This window comes from Manihot esculenta, chromosome 16 (assembly GCF_001659605.2).
Source record: "Manihot esculenta cultivar AM560-2 chromosome 16, M.esculenta_v8, whole genome shotgun sequence".
NCBI lineage: Eukaryota > Viridiplantae > Streptophyta > Magnoliopsida > Malpighiales > Euphorbiaceae > Manihot > Manihot esculenta.
In genome coordinates this window covers 19,232,661-19,239,030 of record NC_035176.2, presented here as the reverse complement: position 1 = coordinate 19,239,030, position 6,370 = coordinate 19,232,661, and the positions used below count along the sequence as shown (strand labels likewise).

Genomic DNA, 6,370 nt, shown 5'->3' with positions numbered 1-6,370 from the left:
TTTCAAGTGTCCAAGAAGAGGCTTTAGATATGGTTTTGAACTTTTTTGCTCTGAAATCTGCTATTTGAAAAAATTGGATTCTCCTTTTTCCTGCTGTTTGGGCAAACAGTAGTCTGCCTGTGTCAGCAGCCTAGATGAACTAGACTCTGCCTTCTCTTGCTGTTTGGGCAAACAACAATTTTTATCATGCTCTTCTACTGGCTGTTTGAGTGGATGGCATTCTGTCGAGGCTACCTGCTCAACTGGCCTGGGTAAACTATTTTCTACTTGCTGAAGTGGTTTGAACAGGCTGTAATCTGTCTGCGTTGGGTGCTGGGGCTGTTTGGGCAAACAACAGCTTGTCTATTTTTCCTCTACTGTCTGTTTGGGCAAACAATAGTCTATATGCTATATGCAGCACACTGTTGCTGTCCTTCTCGGTTCCTTTTGGCTTCCTTCACCTTCTTGGTTGTCTTCCCTGCATAAATCATTGTTTAGCATATCATATTGATTCATTTCAAATATTTCTTGGCTCAAACAATCTATGATATCTAAACCATAAATAGGGGACATGTCATGGGGATATTTCATGGCATCATAAACATTAAATTTTATTACTTCCCCTTCAAATTCCATAGTCAATGTTCCATCATACACATCTATCTTAGTTCTGGCCATGCTCAAGAAATGTCGTCCAAGCAAGATGTCTGAGGTGGTGTTGCTATTGTCTTCCTCCATATCAATCACATAGAAATCTGCTGGAAAGATAAGTTGATCCACTTGCACTAGGACCTTCTAGAACGCCTTTAGGATATACCACAGATCTTTCAGCCAATTGTATGACCACTCTAGTGTCTTTCAGTGCTCTTGCATTCAAATAATTATAAATAGAAAGAGGCATAACATTAATTGATGCACCTAAGTCACATATGGCCTTCTTGATGCCCACATTGCCAATTTTGTAAGAGACAGCGAACATCCCTCTATCTTTGCACTTGGTTGGAAGTTTACTCTTTATAACAGTAGTAACAACCTCTCCCATACTTACCTTTTCTTTTTCAGCAAGCTTTCTTCGATTTGTGCATAATTCTTTTAAGAACTTTGCATACCTTGGTATTTGCTTCACAGCATCAAGCAAAGGTATGTTAATCTCCACTTTCCTAAAGGTATCAAGAATCTCTCTTTCTTCTTTTTCTTTTTGTGATTTTTCAAACCTTTTTGGAAAGGGAGGTGGAATTTTGAAGCTTGCTTGCTGGTTTGCATTCTGTTGGTGCACTAGTTCTATTTGCCCAGTCTGTTTGGGCAAACAGTTGTTTGGCTGCTTGGACAAATTGTCCATGTCTGCATTCTGTCTGATTGTTTGCTCGCTTGTTTGGGCAAACAGATCTCTTGGCTCAATTTTTGGCAGTTTTTCTTCAGCAGATTGTTTTTGCAATTGTGAACCTTTATCATCAGCCTTGACATCTTGAAGTTCTCTCCCACTTCTTAACATAATGGCACCTACATTTTGCTTGGGATTAGCCTCGGTTTGGGTGGGTAACTTCCCTTGAGATTCAAGTTTGCTTACAGAGGTGGCTATTTGACCCATTTGCTGTTGGAGACTTTGCACTGTATTTGCCAACGACTTCATCATCTCCTCAAGGTGTATGTTGGACTTTTGAGGGGCTGCTTGGGCTGGATTTCTTTGATAATTTTGGTAGTTGTTAGCCCTAGCATAGCTGAAGTTTGGATGGTCTCTCCAACCTGGATTGCAGGTGTTAGAGTATGGATCATGTCTTGGCTGTCAATTGAATCCTCCTATTGCATTTACTTGTTCGTCATCCTCTTGAAGTGTAGGACATTGATCAGTTGGATGTCCCACATGTGCACATATCCCACATGGCCTAATTTGTTGAAGTTGTTGAGCTTGTTGTGCTTGGCCTATAACAAGACTTCTCACAGCAGAGGTTAGTTCATAAATTTGAGAAGTGAGTGCATATGTACTTACCTCATTGACTCTCCTTGGCAGCTGCCTTTCATCTCTATATTGTCTAGATGCGGCTGCAAGTGTTGAAATCAACTCTCTAATTGCTTGAGGCGTTCTATCTTCAATTGAACATCCACATGCTACATCAATGAATTTTCTTTTGGATGGTAGCAAATCTTCATAGAAGTATTCTATGAGTGATTTATCTGAGATGTCATATTGAGGGCAGCTTGTGCACAATCTCTTGAATCTTTCCCAATACTCATACAAGTCTTCAGTATCTTTTTGCTTAATGCCACTTATCTCTCTTCTTATGCCTATGGCTTTAGAAGTTGGGAAGTATTTGTTTAGAAAGGCTCTTACCATACCATCCCAAGAAGTGATTGATCCAGGTGGTAGGTAGAATAGCCAATCTTTGGCATAATCATCAAGTGAGAATGGGAATGCTCATAATTCCACATGCTCTTCAAATATGCCTTGCGGCCTCATGGTAGAGCATACTATGTGAAATTCCTTCAAGTGTTTATGGGGTCTTCATTCTCCAAACCAGTCATACTACCGAACACGCTCGTTCGACACCCATGGTGTCAAACAATAGGGAGTTCGATACCATGGGTGTCGAACTGCCAGTGGACCAGTGACTGTGCAGTTGTTGAAGCCGGTCAAAAATAACCTTTTTGGTTATCAACAATTTTACAACTGTAGATAGTGGCAAAAGGATCGAATCCACAGAGAATTGATACTTACCTATTTTCCTTATCAAGACCAAGTAAACAAACTGAAAGTAAAATAAAAGGGGAGTTTTGAGATTGATGAATTGAACTAGAATTAAAAGCAACAACGTAAAGCAAATAATAAAGTAAAGAAATTCAATAATGAGAAAAGCTCTAGTTGAAGAATTGGATCCACCTCAGTTGTTGGGATTGATCATTGACACAAAAATTCCTTTATTTGATTCAATAAATTAGTTATGGAGGCGGAAGACGCTTCTCACCACCATATCCCTCCTTAAGCATAAATCAATTAGGGAACGTCCTCTAATTAATTACTAATCAACAAGTTGCCAAGGAACATCCTTGGGCCTTTGGCATCTAACAACTGTCAATTGCGTTAAGAAATAGAGAAACCTAATTCTAGCTACCCAAACGTATAGTGATATTGCTAGATCATGCAATTTCCTTAGTTTTTACACCAAGAGTTACTTGTGTTTGAATAATTCAAGCAATTACGGACTTAAAACTATTCAAACTAACAAATTATTACTTTGCAATCAAGAATCAATGGGCCCTATTGATCTAAACAACAAAGTAACAATGGAATTAAGCATGAAATTGCATAAATATTGAAAAACAAAAGATAAACAATGTATGTTCAGATCTCCCAATCCATAAAACAACTAAAGTTTTACTTAATCTTCAACAAGAAAAAAAGGTTTCAGCCACTCATGGCTGAAACAAAACACAAAATAAAAGAAAGAGATGGAGAAGAAGAACCAATCGGTCTTGGAGAAGAAGGAGAGTGTTCAGTCGAATGTGAGAAGGGAATAGATGGGGCGACTCCTTTGTGATTCTTTTATATGTGCAAGTATTGCCCTAGGTTTCCTTGATGAGGTGGAACCTCCTTTTTGAATTTTGAATTTTGAATGTCCTCTTTTAAATTTTGAATTCTTGAGAGGCAAGTGCATTTTCTTGAGATTTGGCTTCCTGAATAAGCTGAATTTTGAATTTTGAATGTGCATCTTCTTGAGATTTGGCTTCCTCAATAAGGAAAAGATTTCTTGAAGATTTGAAATTTGAATTTCAAATTACTTTGCTGGCTGTACTTTCCTTATTTATCACTTTCCTTATTTATTTTCACTTCAGCTGCAACTTGACTTGGGCAGACAACTTGTTCTTCTTCATCCTAATTTAAGCAGTTTTAAGAGCATTTTCACTAAATTACCTGTTTACACTATTTTCTGCAAAATAATATTAAAATCACAGAATTAGGCAGAAAAATTGTAAATTGACATTAATAGCAACATGATAAAATGGTCTAAATTTGGTCTGATCAACCAGCTTGCTCGACACCAATGGTGTCAAACAAGCTATTCATTGCCACAGGAGTAGTTTGAACCGCTCCCGTGGCTGCATGTGTGGCGGGTGCCGAACACGCACAAGCATCAAGGCTTCGTCAGAAGCCTTGACCAAAAGAAAAGTGTTCGGCCTCTGCATGCATGCAAAGCCACGCGGACCTGCATGCAAAGCCACGCGGACCTGCATGCAAAGCCACGCAGACCTGCATGCACAAGCATTTGTTCGGCATTTAAAGTGCTGAACATCCTTGTTCGGTACCCTCACTGCCGAACTAGCCGTTTCGACCCAACTGCCACCCAACCTCTCTATAAATTACCTTGACCCACGACTCTATAATTTACCCAAAATCTACACCATATCTCAGCAAATTGCATTTTATAAACTGTTTATTTTTCTCTACAAATTTCACAAAATTATTGTATGTATTTGTTTCGATTCAACTATAAAAAAAGAAATGCTGGTAAGTTTTAAATATTTTATATTCTAAATTTTAAATTTTTTTTATTTATATAGTAAATTAAGTAAAGGAAAATAAATTCTTAAGACAAATTATTTTTTATTCACAGGAATTGAGTGAATTGATTTCAGTGATCGATCCGGTGAAAACATGATACAGTGATTCATTCTTAAAAGGTAAGTATATAAAAAATTATATACTTTTTAAAATAAATATCTTATATTTATTATGTTTAATTTTAATTTATTGTAATTTTTAAGAAATTAAAAGTTTAATTATCAATTATAAAATATTGAATTTATATATTTCTGTTTATTTTTTTTATCAGAAAAATGGCAGTTCATGCATATGCTAATATTCATTGGAAATGGATGAGATCACACAATGGTGGACAAAACTATGGCGTGATGACAACAAACATGGCTGAATCCCTAAATGACATAATGAAAGGATTTCGGGCATTGCCTATAACAGCAATGGTTGAAAAAATATTTTTCCAGTGTGTCCATTATTTTGATACGCAGAGGACAACATTTTTGGATCAACAAAGTAAAGGCTATGTTTTCAGTCAGTCTTGCAGTGAAACACTGCGTGCTAACGCAATTAAAGCAAATGGACATAGAGTTAGACGTTTCAACAGTCAGACAATGGTTTGCGAAATAATTACTGCAAATGGTAGACAAAAGCAAGTGGTGAAACTCATGGATCAAACATGCACATGTGGTAAATTTAATGAGATAAGGATACCATGTTCACATGCTATTGCTGCATGTATGTCACATTCAATTGACTACGAACAATTTGTATCTGACTATTATAAATTGGATCGTACCATTCAATGTTACACGTACATATTCCATCCTCTTGGACATCCTAATTATTGGCCTACAGTAGATGGACTTCCTCTTGTGCTTGACATTTCTAGAACAAGGAAGAAGGGACGGCCGAGGTCTTCTAGAATACATAATGAGATGGACTGGAGGTCAAACAAAATAAAAGAAACATCCAGAGTCCATTGTTCCATATGTGGCAGGGTGGGGCACAATAAGAAAACTTGTATGAGTGGGGAATCAAGTAGATAAATATTGATCATTTTATTTATTATAAACGAATAGAGTGTTGCAAAAAATTCAGTTAATTATTAAGTTATTTTTAATAAATTAGTTTATCTTTGAACATAATTAAATATTAAGTGTAATAATTGAGATTATTTTTATCATTCTTTATGTTGTTTACAATTTCACTAAACTTATTTTATAACTTACACAATTTTTTTTTAATTAGTTATCGATTGATAAAAAATAACTATTGAAATTTAAGTGAAATTTAATTTTTTTTTATTAGTTATCTGAACAAGCAATATACATTGAGACTATGTTTCATTAGTGAACAAATTGCTATAGGTTCATGAGTGAAATTGTAGCAACTTCATTTTGAACCAAAATCTAAGTGAATTAAAAAAAAGATAAAAAGATGCTAAAACATAATTGAGATTTTAACCTATTTCCCCACAAAAAATATGCAACTGTAACAGCAAAGGGACAGTCTGATTGATTAATCTAAACAATTAACAAAATCATATCCACATGCAAAGAAGTCTGCAAGGCAACCATTCATTCAAAAGCATTCACTGTCCGCAACCATGCTAAACATAAGTAAGGCAACCATCCAAACATAAAGCATAACAGAAATTATAATGAAGCATAAGGTTGCAAATTGCTAACGTTATTCACATGGAAAAATGGCAAAATCAACTTAATATCTAAGAAACCACTCATATAGTTGCGCTTCTGAATCTGAAATTACAAGGCTGGACCGACAACCTCAGTCTATTCCTAATCCATTCTATCATCAGCCGGCCTGTCCAACTTCACACCAATATCATATGTTGAA

At 36.1% G+C, this 6,370-nt stretch overlaps 1 non-coding gene across 1 annotated transcript; it reads left to right on the top strand.

Moving 5' to 3' along the window:
- Window positions 1-2,158: 2,158 nt before the first annotated feature.
- Window positions 2,159-2,263, top strand: LOC122722156. The gene has a single exon (XR_006349080.1). It is a non-coding gene; the product is annotated as a small nucleolar RNA R71 (small nucleolar RNA).
- Window positions 2,264-6,370: the final 4,107 nt, after the last annotated feature.